Below are 16,231 nucleotides of genomic sequence, written 5' to 3'. Positions count from 1 at the left end.
GTTGGAGCGACAGTAACAGCACACGTGTGAGACATTGTTCCAACAGACGGCAGTTCACTCGGCACCCCCATTACACGGCTGACAGCGGTGTTAACTCGCGGCCGGTCGTGGTGCTGCAATACTTCCACACTAGAGTGCACTGTTACTGCTTGTATTTTCTCCAGACCATCTTCCGTACTCTGCTCTAACTTGACAGTACTATTTAAGTGAGACGAGTCCAAAACTCATTCTAGACTTTGTGTTCCTTTCTCTGTGGCTTTGTGCATCTGTATAAGTTTTGTTATTTGATGGACTGTAACAGTTGTTGAAATTTTCAGGCAGAATAGATGTACACAAGTTTGGTGGACCAAAGGCTGCAGTTGGACTCTTTACTGATGATGAGAAATGGAAAATAAGAGACAAACGAGGGAAGAACAAACACCTGTTTGGAATTCTATGAGGGTCAGCCAGCATGTGGGTTTTCTTGCCTTCGATCAGCCTGACTGCTTTTCGTACCTGCATTACTGCTGCTTAAATATTGTGGTCGTCACTCCTTAGACCGATTTCATCACATCTCCAATCTAGTCCGTCATGTGCGAGCTTCTTAATCTCCGAATAACTACTGCAACCTACGTCCATTTGAACTCACCTACAGTATTCGAGGCTTTGTCTCTCTCTAAAATTTTTACTGCCAACACATCCCAATTCACCGTTACTTTTTACCTCTCAATGTTTCATGTTAACGTGACTGCACTTATAGGCAGGGGGTGCCATAAATTTCTATCGTCCCAGATTATGTACCTGTTTGTCTATCATGATCTTCTCCATTATCATTATGTATCATGATCTTCTCCATTACTGTCATTGGAGAACTTCGTGGGTCAGCAAGTGATAAACTGTTTATGATAGCGTAGAAGTTCCACGGCCATAATACATTGTTTTTATTTTGTTACTTGATGTTCCAGTCTTTGTGATTAATTTTGGGATCCGCCACATTATCCATCTGGAATGATGCATCGCCACTGGTCGCAGTTGGCAAAACTAGTCACAAACGTGAAATTGGTAAAATAAAACGATAGAGTGTATGTGTGGGACGTTGTTCAAAAACATTTCCTCTTAATTGGTGGTTCAGTCTACCCACCTAATCTTTAGCATTCTTCTGCAGCACGACATTTAAACAGCTTCTATTCTCCTCTTGTCTATGCTGTTTATTGCTCACGATTCAGTTCCATACAAGGCTACAGTCCAGACAAATACACTCCTGGAAATGGAAAAAAGAACACATTGACACCGGTGTGTCAGACCCACCATACTTGCTGCGGACACTGCGAGAGGGCTGTACAAGCAATGATCACACGCACGGCACAGCGGACACACCAGGAACTGCGGTGTTGGCCGTCGAATGGCGCTAGCTGCGCAGCATTTGTGCACCGCCGCCGTCAGTGTCAGCCAGTTTGCCGTGGCATACGGAGCTCCATCGCAGTCTTTAACACTGGTAGCATGCCGCGACAGCGTGGACATGAACCGTATGTGCAGTTGACGGACTTTGAGCGAGGGCGTATAGTGGGCATGCGGGAGGCCGGGTGGACGTACCGCCGAATTGCTCAACACGTGGGGCGTGAGGTCTCCACAGTACATCGATGTTGTCGCCAGTGGTCGGCGGAAGGTGCACGTGCCCGTCGACCTGGGACCGGACCGCAGCGACGCACGGATGCAAGCCAAGACCGTAGGATCCTACGCAGTGCCGTAGGGGACCGCACCGCCACTTCCCAGCAAATTAGGGACACTGTTGCTCCTGGGGTATCGGCGAGGACCATTCGCAACGGTCTCCATGAAGCTGGGCTACGGTCCCGCACACCATTAGGCCGTCTTCCGCTCACGCCCCAACATCGTGCAGCCCGCCTCCAGTGGTGTCGCGACAGGCGTGAATGGAGGGACGAATGGAGACGTGTCGTCTTCAGCGATGAGAGTCGCTTCTGCCTTGGTGCCAATGATGGTCGTATGCGTGTTTGGCGCCGTGCAGGTGAGCGCCACAATCAGGACTGCATACGACCGAGGCACACAGGGCCAACACCCGGCATCATGGTGTGGGGAGCGATCTCCTACACTGGCCGTACACCACTGGTGATCGTCGAGGGGACACTGAATAGTCCACGGTACATCCAAACCGTCATCGAACCCATCGTTCTACCATTCCTAGACCGGCAAGGGAACTTGCTGTTCCAACAGGACAATGCACGTCCGCATGTATCCCGTGCCACCCAACGTGCTCTAGAAGGTGTAAGTCAACTACCCTGGCCAGCAAGATCTCCGGATGTGTCCCCCATTGAGCATGTTTGGGACTGGATGAAGCGTCGTCTCACGCAGTCTGCACGTCCAGCACGAACGCTGGTCCAACTGAGGCGCCAGGTGGAAATGGCATGGCAAGCCGTTCCACAGGACTACATCCAGCATCTCTACGAGCGTCTCCATGGGAGAATAGCAGCCTGCATTGCTGCGAAAGGTGGATATACACTGTACTAGTGCCGACATTGTGCATGCTCTGTTGCCTGTGTCTATGTGCCTGTGGTTCTGTCAGTGTGATCATGTGATGTATCTGACCCCAGGAATGTGTCAATAAAGTTTCCCCTTCCTGGGACAATGAATTCACGGTGTTCTTATTTCAATTTCCAGGAGTGTATTTCAGGCATCAGGTTGATTTATTTGTATTAATAGAGGTGTACATTGTCAAGATTTCAGGGTAACCTGAGCACTGTGTGTAAATAAACAAACCACTGTTTAGAAAACGGCTGTGTGGAGGTCACTAAGACTGGAACATAAATCCAAATATGTAAATAAAATAACTAAAGTGTAGTACCTCCAGTGGTCACGGTCTCCTTTCTGTGCCATATACATCACAATTAACTAGCAATGAGTTATCTAATTGTTCAGCACCCGACATAAAGGTATTAAGTTCACAGTTGAGGACAAAGTAGGCACCATTGTAAACTTACTAGACCTGACCATTACAATAACAAGTAGTAGACATAAAATTGGAATTTATTGGAAGCCTACAACAACATTCCGCCATCCACAACTCCTCTTGTCATCCCACAGCCCCAAAATGGCAGCATTCTGGTATGTTGTCAAGAGGAACAGCAACCCAACTACAACACTCTGAAGATAAATGTAAACAAGAGATTGAAATAAACACCAGTGTAGCAGAATCCCTGAAAAACACAAATAGTTGCAAAAGAATCACAGCACACAAAACAAATATAAAATAAGACCACCTATACCGTACCATTTGTGGGTAGTATTTCATATCAGATTGCCAATGTCGTGATACGTAAAGGCATAAACATGTATTTTGTCTCATGTAACGTGATTGGGCAGAAAATTGTACATCCTTGAACAACTGCTGATGTACAAATGTCAAAGAAAACAGACAGAGTCCATCCTAATTGACAACATATACCAAAGCGTTTGTCATCTCTGGTCTTAACAGCAGCCTGCACCATTAGATTTGCAATGCACATTTCCAATATCTCTCTATATATCTCTCCGTCTCTGGCAGTCTCTCTCCGTCTCTGTCAGTCTCTCTCCGTCTCTGTCAGTCTCTCTCCGTCTCTGTCAGTCTCTCTCCGTCTCTGTCAGTCTCTCCCCGTCTCTGTCAGTCTCTGTCAGTCTCTCCCCGTCTCTGTCAGTCTCTGTCACAGTCTCTGTCACAGTCTCTGTCTCCCCCCCCCCCCCCCCCGTCTACCTGCCATCACCATTGGTCCACATGCATCCTTCCTCAAAAACAGTCCACTGTGACGCAGATGGCTTCGACGCCCCACCTCCTGCTCACTTCACTTTCATTTTTGCGATTGACGGTGGTGGACCCCGGGATCCCAGTGGGGGCAGTTGTGTGGAAGCAGAGTCGAAATCCTGACACGCAGATCCAAAGAGCCCACTGAATTCGCCACAATTCTGGCCCTATATTCCTCATTCGCATCTTTTCTGAAGACCCCTCAACCGTAGATCGCCACCTTCAGAATGCGGTGCTCATCTGTTACCAGAACACAAAGTAGAGCCTTCCTGATACCTAGTCAGAGACTGTCATTACTACAGATTCATCATCTACAATGATCATTTAACTCCCAACTGCGAAAACCCTCCTACGTGTTCCCACTTGCCCTATTGGTTGGGGAATTGTAGGACGCCCCTAGGTAGGTCAGGGGTGCTCTACACAAAGGAAGCGGCTACTCGGGTAGCAGAGTACTTGTGGCGTGCACAGGGGGGTTTTTTAGGCTAGGCAGCAGTGCGAGGTGTCCTGATGAACACTCACCAGTCGACGTGCGGGCAGGGAAATCGGGACGCGCTCACTTTAAATACACTCCAGCTATCAAGATATTAGCAGTAAATTTTCAGAGTGTTCGGAATAAAGTTCCCAAATTTAGTGCCCTCCAGGAAGCGTGTGGTGCGCAAATTTTTCTCGGGACTGAGAGCTGGCTGAACCCTGAGATAGGAAGTTCTGAAATATTTAGTGAGGGTCGGAATGTGTATCGGAAAGACAGATTAGACACCGTAGGAGGTGGTGTCTTCATTGCAGTTGACAAAAATATTGTGTCTACTGAGGTCAAAGTAGAGTGTGATTGTGAAGTTATTTGCACACGTTTAACAGAGCAAGGGGAAATAAAGTTAATTGTTGGGTGTTATTACCGGCCACGAGGTTCCACCGTGACAGTTCTAGAATCATTCAGAGAGAGTCTACACTCTGTATCGCAGAAGTACGTGGATCGTGCTATATTAGTCGGAGGTGACTTCAACCTATCTAGTATAGACTGGGATGTCTATAGATTCATTACAGGTGGTACAGACAAGCTGTGGTGTGAATTACTTTGGAACACATTATCCGAAAACTGTCTTGAGCAGCTAAATCGACAGCCAGTGCGTAATGGAAATATTTTAGATCTGGCAGCCACGAACAGAACAGACGTCGATGATGTCATTGTTGAGACAGGGATTAGTGATCGTGATGTTGTCATTACGACTATGGTTACGAAAGTTAAAAAGTCGGTCATGAAGGGTAGGAGAGTGTTCTTACTAGAAAGTGCGGATAAGCAGTTGTTAGCATCCCACTTAGTAAATGAATCGACTTCATTTACTTCCGGTACGATGGACGTGGAAGAATTATGGGCAAATTTTAAACACATTGTACATCACACATTGGACAAATATGTGCGGAAAAAGTGGGTTACGGGCGGAAAAGACCCACCTTGGTTTAACAGTGCAATTGGGAGAATGCTCAGGAAGCAAAGACAGTTGCACTCGCGGTACAAGAAAGATCGGGAGAATGATGACAGGCGAAAGTTAGTGGAGATTCGTGTTGCTGTAAAAAGAGCAATGCGCAAAGCATACAACCACTACCACCGTCGTACCTTAGCAAAAGATCTTGCTGAAAACCCAAGGAAATTCTGGTCTTACGTAAAATCGGTAAGCGGGTCGAAGGCTTCCGTCCAGTCACTCACTGATCAGTCTGGCCTGGCAACGGAAGACAGCAAAATGAAAGCTGAAATTTTAAATTTAGCATTTGAGAAATCATTCACGCAGGAGGATCGTACAAACATACCGCCGTTTGAGTCTCGTACAGATTCCCGTATGGAGGACGTAGTGATAGACATCCCTGGGGTTGTCAAGCAGCTGAATGAGTGGGTTGAAAATAAATAAATCGCCAGGTCCTGATGGGATTCCAATTAACAGTAACAACAGTTCGTTGTTGGTGGCTACAGAGATGACAACTGAATTTTATGCAGTAACACTGTGTAATGATGTTGCTCATGTATAATACACTTTACTAAATGTAGGAAATTCGTTTTGAGCTCTACAGTAATCACCAATCAATTCAGACCTTCTTCTGTGGAGCTGTAATAAGAACGTGGCTGTGAAATGTGAACCAGCTACACATCCCTCTAAGAGTCAAGCGGCAACTAACAAATTAACTGAACTGCCTTTCAAAATCTGCACTGAAAGCCAGAGCAGTGGTGCATGTACACACAAAGCACACAACTGTGTTTTATTTCACTTGTGCATTCCTAAAATCTGGTTCCCGTAGAGTTACTCAGATCTACAAATAATGCAGCGTTTCTGGACACGTGTGGCATACAGCACTTCACCGTGCACTAATACAAGAGAGTATAACCTGATAGTTGTACCCATAAATGTGCGCCATGTCACACAGTCTTCAGGCGGGCCACATATGTTGTGATTTGGTAGTACAGAGGTGGTGTTGTTGTGATCTTCAGTCCAAAGACTGGTTCGATGCAACTCTCCGTGCTACTCCATCCTGTGCAAACCTTTTCATCTCAGAGTAACTGCTGCGACCGACATCCTCCTGAATTCATCTCTTGGTCTCAATCTACAATTTTTACCCTCCTCGCTTCCCTCCAGTACTAAGTAGGTGATTGTCGATCCCTCAGAATGTTCCTACCGACTTGCCTCTTCTTCTAGCCAAGTTGTGCCACAAAGCTACAGCCCTGTCTCACTCCCTTCTCAATCACTGCTGCCCTTTCATGCCCCTCGACTCCTATAACTGCCATCTGGTTTCTGTACAAATTGTAATTATCTACCGTATCTTCCTTCGTCGTCGGCGTTGTCTTTGTCGCCGTGAGGCACCGTTATACCAAGAGGAAAGGCGCGTCGATCTTAGAGCGTGAGATATGATGACCTTAAGCCATAGACAACACACAACGGTCACGGTAGCACCTGATTCCAGAATAGCTGCAGTAGTTAAGATCTACGAGCTACCCCCTAATCCGGGTCCCCAAAACTTAACTCGTAACGAGATTGTCATACAGATCATCTATAAAGGCTTCTTACAACGATAACAAATGTTACAGTTTATGGAATAATAACAGATATGACCAAACTGTCTTGTTTCTTCTGTTTTACTTAACGTAACTTCGTTCACAGTTTCATTTCGCATTCACCACTCATTCACCGAAACCCTTTGATGAACAGTTTTGGTTGCTTGACACCAACATTCAATGATAATGACACAGTTTTTCTCGTTTTTTATAAATTGAAGCCCGTTCTCCGTGATATAAAAAAAAAACCGGTCTCAATATCGCGTCCCTCGTGAGATGCGAATATACTTATCCCGGAATTTACCGCCCTGTAGGTGTACTCAATTTAATGACCACACTTCACTGTCCGCTATTTTACGTAACTGAATGTCCATTTTTTAGTCTGATTATACACTGTAGCTATTTAAAATTCGCCCCTATATTTTTCACAACGCACAATTAGCACTTCGTTACTTGTTTTCTTTTTTTTCTTCTTCTAAGAGTAAACGGAAAAAAAAGACGCCGTATCATCGGCTTAGTCGATATAAAGCAAAACACCTTAATATGCCCAATTTTACCTCTTCTTATAGGATCGGCTACCTTACTCATTAATTTATTACATATTATTTCCAATAACGCTAAACAGGTATCGCCGTTATATTTTAATTGTATTCAAAAGCGTGTTACTACTATTATGACCGACCAAATCGTAACAAATCGCGCGGCGTGCGTTTTTAACGATAACTTTACGCTATTCAAGTTCCGTTACAGTATCTTGACTCGTAATGTTACACGGCCCCCCAGACTGTGATGTCTTGAAGAGGTTTCCAGACACAACAGGCTTATTTTTTGTGTACTGTGACAGGAGAGGGTATTTGTTTCGGCGAATACACTCACTCTCAGATTCACTCAACAAGTCAGTACATACATTGTACAATATTTAAGTTGAGTTAATGGGCCTAGACAAAATGCCCTTAACTAAATTCCACATTTGTTTATAGGTTGTCTTAGAAACACTTCGCACTAATCACTTCATATTCACACCACATTTTTTTTTCTTGGATGAAGCCCTCAGTTCTTCAACCGACTGTGCAAGTCAGGGATCACAGCCGGGTTCGACGATTGGCATCCTCGGTCATGTTTAACCAGAGAGGATTTGGTCCTTTTCTGTTCCTCTTAATTCCACTTTTAAATCATCCATCCTCGCTGTTCGGTGAGAGGATAAATCGTATTTCAGCGTTGTCATTGTTGTTGATACCAAGAAGGTATCTCATGGAAATCGTCGGTACATTCTTTAATTTTCTTTGTAAGTTAGTATAAGTACGTATTTATCCACTGGTGCTTTTATTTAGTCCACTCTGAGTGTAGTCCTGGTATCATTCAGTGTTTCTTGAATTTATATTTCGCTAATTATTGATAATACTTCTTCAGGTCTATGTGAGGGAACAAGCCTTTAATTGCATCAGTATCACAATCTGCCAGGAGGTAGCTCCCTTCATGAGGTATTTTCATTATTTTGTATGGATCTGTATATAAATATTGCCATTTCTTATTCAGTCTTTTCCTGGTTGATGCTTTTGGGTGATTTCTCAATAAAATTTCTTCCCCTACATCATATGTGACTACTTTCTTCACATTTTTATCAAAACGGGTTTTTCTCAATTGTGCTTGATGCTTCAGGTTTTCGTAGACCTTCTTCAAAATATCTTCTTTCTTTGTAATCTTTTGTTCTATCACAGGTAATTTCTTCATCCATTCTGGCACAATACTTTCACCAAATACTATTTGGTTAGGTGAATAACCTGTCGATAAGTGTGGTAAGTCATTATACACTTTCTCAAATTCATAAATCCAATCGATCCATTTATAATGTTGTTTGGGTATGTACGTCCGTAAAAATCAGTTCAACTCTCGGAAGATTCTTTCAACCGGATTTCCACAAGGGTAAAATCTTGAGATGTAAATGTGCTGGATTCCTTGTTCTTTCATAGTGTCTCTCCATATTTTGCTTGTATAATAAGCAGCATTGTCTGTCAAGATCACTATAGGTTTGCCAAGCTCAGTTATATAGTTGTTGATAAATTTGCGTAACATGGGTCGAACGTGGAGGTTTTTCAAAGGATATAATTTCACATATTTTGAAAAGAGATCATTGAACCGTCCACGTGTCACAGGACATGGCCCACAGACATCACATGACACCAACATTAAAGGTTGTTGTGGGATGATAGGATGTAATTCTATCTTCCGACAATAGTTTATGGGTTTCGCCTTCTGACATATTTTGCACTTCTTAAGAATATTTGTAGCTATACGTCCCAAATTTGGATGATAGCAGTATTGTGCTATTTTGGCTGTACATTTAGCGGCACCAAAATGACCCCAATTCAAGTGAGTGTACCATACTAGTGATTCTAAATATTTATTTGGAACACAAACTTTCCAAACATCTTCTTCATCCTTCCTCCGATACAATATTCCGGATTTTAATTTATACTGTTCTTGAGAGTGACTTAGCGTTTTGCTTTCAACAGCATGCCTAATGGCTTTCCACAACTTATCATCTTCTTGCAGTTGTGGAAGACTTCGAGATAGCTGTGAAATCTGCCTCTCACAATATTGCCTTGATAAATTCATGACTTTAAAGTCAATAGTCCGTTCTTCACACTCGTCGTCATTCTTTCTTTTCGGTAGTCTTGAAAGAGCATCGGCTATGGTGTTGTCTTTCCCTCTGATGTATTTGAGCGTAATATCATATTCTTGCAGTAGCAAGGCCCACCGGGTTAAACGTGAATGGAACATCCTTCCTGTTAAACTAAAAGATAAAGCTTTGTGGTCGCAGAATACAATGATCTTCTTTCCATATACAAAATAGCGAAACTTTCTAAGTGACCAGACCACGGCCAGTACTTCCAATTCAGTAGTACAATATGCACGTTCACAGCTAGAGAGTGTTCTGCTGGCAAACCCAATTATTTTGATGGTACTGATATCTTCTGGATTATCCATCTGCAAAAGAGTGGCACCCAATCCTGTTTCAGAAGCATCCGCAGCAATATAAAAATCTTGATCAAGTCTCGGATGATGTAACAGTGGAGCATTAGTCAAAGCATTGCGGATGTTATCAAAAGCTTGCGTGCATTCGGAATTCCACTCCCACATGACATTTTTTCTTAACAGCCGTAACAAACAGTCTTGGCTTCCTAACTGATTGGGTAAAAATCGTCGAAAAAATGAAACTAAGCCGATAAATGACTTTAATTCCGTTCTATTCTTTGGATAAGCACATCTGTTAATCGCATCCATCTTTTTAGGATTTGGTTTTATCCCTTCAGGAGTGATTATATGTCCAAGAAATTTCAATTGGTTATGAGCAAACTTGGATTTTGTCAAATTTACAGTAACTCCGTATTCCAAAAATTTCGCAAAAACTCTTCTTAATAAGTCCAAATGTTCCTCCCAAGTTTCAGAAGCAATTAGCAAATCATCCACATATAAAGTAACTTCATTCAAAAGGTCTCTGCCCAGTACGGTATCTAATGCCGATATGAAAACACCACCGCTTATTTTCAACCCAAATGGCATGACAGTAAACTGGTAACTTCGGCCCAGAAAAACGAATGCAGTATATTTTCTAGATTCTTTCGATATTCTAGTTTGCCAATATGAACTACGCATATCCAAAGAAGTTAAGAAGCGGGCACCATAAAACTTTTGTACTAACTCTTCTAGGTTCTCCGGTCGCGTTTGTACAGGTATAATGACCTTATTGATCTCTCTGGCATCCAACACCAATCTGCTGTCACCATTGGGTTTAATTACCGCCACAAGAGGGTTACAATATTCAGAATCTGAGGGCTCAATAATACCCCATTCTAACATTTTATTGATTTCCTTTCTGACTACTTCTTTCTTTGTCCATGGGATAGAATAGGAAGTACGATAAAAGGGTTTATGTGCATACGTCTTTATATGGTATTCAAAGTCTTTTATTATACCCGGACGTTTACTAAAAATTGACTGATATGCTTCCAACAAGTAGTACAGTTCATCTCTTTGGATAACAGATAAATATTCTGATTCTAACACCTTTTCCTGCAATGACATTTTATCCATCATTTCTTCAGAACATTCAATAAGGCATATATCATACACAATTTCATCATCAATACTGACATATTTTACCATTAGATTCATACACAATTGATTTGGAATTACTCGGCCCTTTCTCAGGGTGGTTGTCAAAACATTACCATTGGAATTAAATATACATTCACCTTTCTCTAAATTAATGATTGCACCGGTCTCACATAAAAAATCCAAACCCCAGATACATGGTACTGTCATTTTAGGAACAATCAGGAATGTACTTTCTATTTGAGCCCCCTGTATTGTAACGTCAACACGTACCTGTTTCACAACTTTTTGCATTTTTGCGCTGAACGCGCCAGACACGGTACATCCTGTGATAGGAAAAGTGGGCATTTTTACCCCTCGGCTTATCTGTTTTAAACAGTCCAACGTCATGACACTAATAGTTGCTCCAGTATCAATTAATATTTCAACATCAACATTATTTATACTTGTTGGAATTATTGCCTGTAAAATTTGTCAGCATTTATTAGAAACTTCAGGTTTTTCTTCAATTAACTCATTCCTTATATCCTGATCATTATTGTACCTTAATACTCTCACTTCAAATTGATGCCTGCCTTCCTTCTCCTTTCCAGTCATCCTAGGAAGGCATTTGGTGACTGGTATTAGTTTAATCTATCTCGTTGAGTCATCGGTGGGGGTTCATGAACTTCCACAATCCGTACAGTATGATCCGAATTATGGTATTCACCCCGTCGCACATTGGAGGCTCCTTCGCCCACTGGTATAACTCCTTGTGCTGGACGAGGACTTGAGGCATTTGTTCCATCCTGCCGATGAACATTATGCTTCGAATTATCTTCCCAAGGTCGAATGCTATTGGGTTCATCACTTGGGTACCTGTTACTCTTATTAATATCACTACTATGCACATTCGCGTCACCATATCGAGGTTTACCTCTAGCACAGTAAGTATCTCTTCTATATATATTATAATCATTGTTTTTATTGCAACCATGGGATGAAGATTGTCCACACTCCTGTGATGCGGGTTTGACCTGGTTTTCGGTATTATTATTATCATACGTTAAATTATTATTATAATTATTCGTATTACTATGAGTGCGAGTCGACATTTGATTACTACTCATTTGTCTTGCGTCTTCCATAATCATATCTATAGAGTCAATCACCGACAAGAATTGTTCTACATCGTGGTCAGGAACATTTATTAACTTTTCACGTATATTTATGGGCAACCTTCCCTTCAAAATTCTGATCACTTCCTTGTGAGAAATTGGATCACTCCAATAACGTGTCTTATTTATGTACTTTTCAAAATATTGCCTTAAAGTACTCCTTTTACTGTTAAAATACTCAGGTTGGTAAACCTCTTTTCTTAATTTCTCTTGTTTACTCGACGACCAGTATTTAGCCAAAAAAAGTTGTTCAAACTCAGCGCAAGTATGGCAACTTTCACTTACTTCGGCGGCCCATAATGCGGCTTCTCCGGTAATTTTGGATACTATAAATTGAAGTCGGTCGTGTTCTGACCAGCTACGCGGAAATATTCTTTCGAAATTATTGATAAAGATTTTCGGATGGAGGTTGTTCTTTTCAGTGGAGAATGTTGGGAATTGTCTACTTTTAAAAATGCTGTTCTCCACCTTTAAAGAAGACAAATATCCTCGCTGACCAAAAGAATCATCATCTTTACCAACCGAATCATCAACTTCCCAATGCAAATTTTCACCACAATTGTACTTCGTATTATCACATGTTCGGTTGTTTTTCGACCTACTCTCCGAACGTTCGTCCTCTGTCAACAAATTTTGTGATAACTTTCGTTCTAACTCCGCCAATTTATGATTGGTTTCCTTTTGCCATTTAGGTAACTCATCAACTATTTTGTCTTTTATTTTCTGAAATTCGCTAGTGAACAGCTTATTTAATTCCTCATTTCTACTTAGGTGCTCATTGATATTTTCATTTGGCTGGGATCCAATAGTAGTCTTAACCTTGTCTACAATTTCATTTCCTTTTATTTCTATCCATTCAGATAGATCTTCGTCAAGTCTTTTAGTTTGATCTTCTAAATACTTGTCAATCCCCTTACGAGCATCGGACTCAAACTCGACTATTTGTTTCGAAAGCTCTTCTATCTGTGCGCTAGTATTGAAACAGCTGCTTTCACACTTAACCATCCTATTGGACAGGCCATCATATCTCTTCGAAACTACCTCATATTTCTTTTCTACGTCATGAAGTTTTCCCATTAAATTATTATATTGCCTTTTTAAGGTGTTAGAAAACTCTACAACTAGTTCTCCAAATTTCGCATTTAATTGAGTCTCCCAGTCCGTCTTTAATTCTTTCTTAGTATTTTCCAATTTATAATCAAAGGTGTTCAGTTTGCTTTCCAAAGAATCCATTTTAACTTATAATGAACCAAATTTGGCCTCAAATTTTTCATTTAACTTTTGATTGTCCTCTTTTAATTGCTTATTATCTTTTTCTAGTGAACCAAATCTTCCATTCATTACACCCATTTGAGTATTTATTGATACCAGCATATCAAATATTTTTTGATTAATATTTCCATTTTGAGGTTCAACTTGCTGATCTACTTCCGAAACCTCAAGATCTGTATGTTCTCCCACGCTGCTTACCTTACTTATCATTGTATTTGAATCTCCTAACGGCTCTAAATCAATAACTATATTATTATCTATACATTTCTCCTGTCCCACATTGAGCTCATGGGATGCATCATCCCTATCCTCTTCACTTTCCTCTCTCTCTCTACTCATTACTCTACTCAACTGCACATTATCATGTATTCTTTTCGTTCGTTTTGACATGATTATTCACTACCAAGACATACACTTATTTTCACTATGTATTTATATATATTTATCTATCGAAATCACAAGTCTCAACTTCCTTTTTTTTATAATTATACAGTTATTTTAATCATACCTGGTAGTATCGCTCACTTTTAGCGATTATTGAAGAATACCTCTTTCATTGGACAGACTCACTGGCTGCTACAATATTTTCCAACTCTAGGGTTCATGAATCCGGATGACACTCGACTCGATGGAGCAATCCTCCTCGATCGAGCCCCACGTTGTGGCGCCACTTCTACCGTATCATCATTATTTAACCATACAGGAAAGCTGTATGCCCCCAGGAAAACTTATGGCTGTAGTTTCCCCTTGCTTTCAGCTGTTTGCAGTACAAGCACAGAAAGACCATTTTGCGTGATGTTACAAGGCCAGTTGAGTCAATTGCCCAGACTCTTGCCCATTGCAACTACTGATAAGGCTACTGCTCATCTTCAGGAACTACACGTTCGTCTGACCTCTTAACATATACCCCTCTGTTCTGGGTGCACCTACAGTATGGTTATCTGTATCTGTATCACGCAAGCCTTCCCATTAACGTCAAGGTCAAAGGTTAGGGGGAGGGGGGGGGGGGGGTAGTAGTGCAGAGCAACATAATTACAATAGCTGACAGCAGTCATTTTGAACACAGCCGAGAGTCATGTGAAAACACTCACATTCAGTTCTCTCAGGAAGTAATAAGGGTTTAGTTTATTTCCAAGACAGCGATCAAATTTTGTTTAAATAGTGTGCATACACATAACACACACAGTTTACTGATGTGCTACAGTGGTCTTGCTCAATGCCTTCTAATTGATTTCACAAACTGATGGCAGATATTTTATGAAACTGCCCACATTACCATTCTCATTTTGTTTCAAGGTATCTGCGCAAGTAGTTGCGCTGCACGAAAATAGCGATCTTCAGTCTCCTTAGATTTTGTTGGTGTGGAGGATGTGGGTGTAGCACATCCTCCTGATTCCATGTCGCTTGTGGTGGCCATAGCTGTTCCACTGTTCAGTCTGATTCACCCATAAGCCTCCATGTCATTTCCCTCCTGCAGCACTATTGGTGGAAACTGCTACAGCATCACTTTCTTGTCACGAGGTTGCATCTCTCTCAAATGTACAAAATAATGATTTGGACGTAGGAGGTCATTAGAGATGGATCAAAAGCTCAGATTAGCGAAGGATGGTAAAGGAAGTAAGGCCTTGCACTTTGATAGGAACCATCCCGGCATTTCGCTGAAGTGATTTAGAGAAATAACGGAACATCTGAAATGGGATGTCTGGACACGGGTTTGAACCACTGTCTTTCTGAATACGATTCCATTGTGCTATCCACTGCTCCACCTCGTTCAGCATAATTTAGATGTAGTAGCCAGTTTGGTCTTGTGGGTAGTGACGAAAAAAAATTAGTTACGTAGTATCTGCACGTCACAATAAATGCACACATAAAGTTCTGATATCTATGGTTCTATAACTTGTAGCTGCAGCAGTAGATTTAGCAGTAGTACTAGCAGTTGCAAAAATTGCATTTCTGTAAATTATATTTAGCCTTAACAGCAACAAACTAAGATACTGAGATGTTTAATTGAATTGAGTAATCTGTACATTCCTGCTGCTGGTAATTATGAAAATCAGTGCTCAAACATACTGCCATCAATTAAAGATTGTATTTACTTATTAGGTCACAAAGAGACATACACAAATATGAAAACTTACCTGAGAAATACAGATACTGTGGCAACAGAAGTGAAGAGACATACAAAGTTTTCACTTTGACACACAAAGTGCTGATTCAGATAGCAAGGGTGGATGGGATTTCTGGATGAATTATATTTTTACATAATGACACTCCCATCTTGAATTAAGGTCATGAAGTATCACATTTATGTGTTACATACAAGCCTTGCAAAGCACTAATTCCAAAAACTGCAAAGAATCCACAACCTGGATGGTACATAAATGACTGAAGAGTTGATGCATGCAATTAACTCACAAAAAATGCGAGGGCAAAGCCGTTTCAGTAGGTTAAACATAGTAACTTATAAACTGGAATTATGTTAAATAATTGTTAATGAAGTTGAATTCCTATTTAGATGTAAGTAATGCTCTTTTTGAAATTAAAGTTCTGATGGTAGCGTACAGCCAGCGCAAACAGTTGAAAATAATTAGCACCTAATAGCACAAGGGCAAGAACTTATTTGGAGACTGCTGTAGGATATACTATCAAGTACTGTATGTGGGTTGTTTATAATGCAAAAGGTGAACGTTGAATCCTTACAGAATCTGTTCCACATACATGTGTCGTACTATCTTCTCACTTGTGAAACTTTGCAGATCTATCCGATTGCACGATTGAAGGTTTTAAACACACATCCCCGTTCTTCCACGAGGAAGCCATTTTGCTAGCAAGTCCAAAGTTGGCAGCAGTGCAAGTCGAGATGCACTCCACTTTGCAGCG

Source organism: Schistocerca piceifrons, unplaced genomic scaffold (genome assembly GCF_021461385.2).
Source record: "Schistocerca piceifrons isolate TAMUIC-IGC-003096 unplaced genomic scaffold, iqSchPice1.1 HiC_scaffold_1886, whole genome shotgun sequence".
In the NCBI taxonomy this organism is placed as follows: domain Eukaryota; kingdom Metazoa; phylum Arthropoda; class Insecta; order Orthoptera; family Acrididae; genus Schistocerca; species Schistocerca piceifrons.
This window is presented reverse-complemented; position numbering follows the sequence as displayed.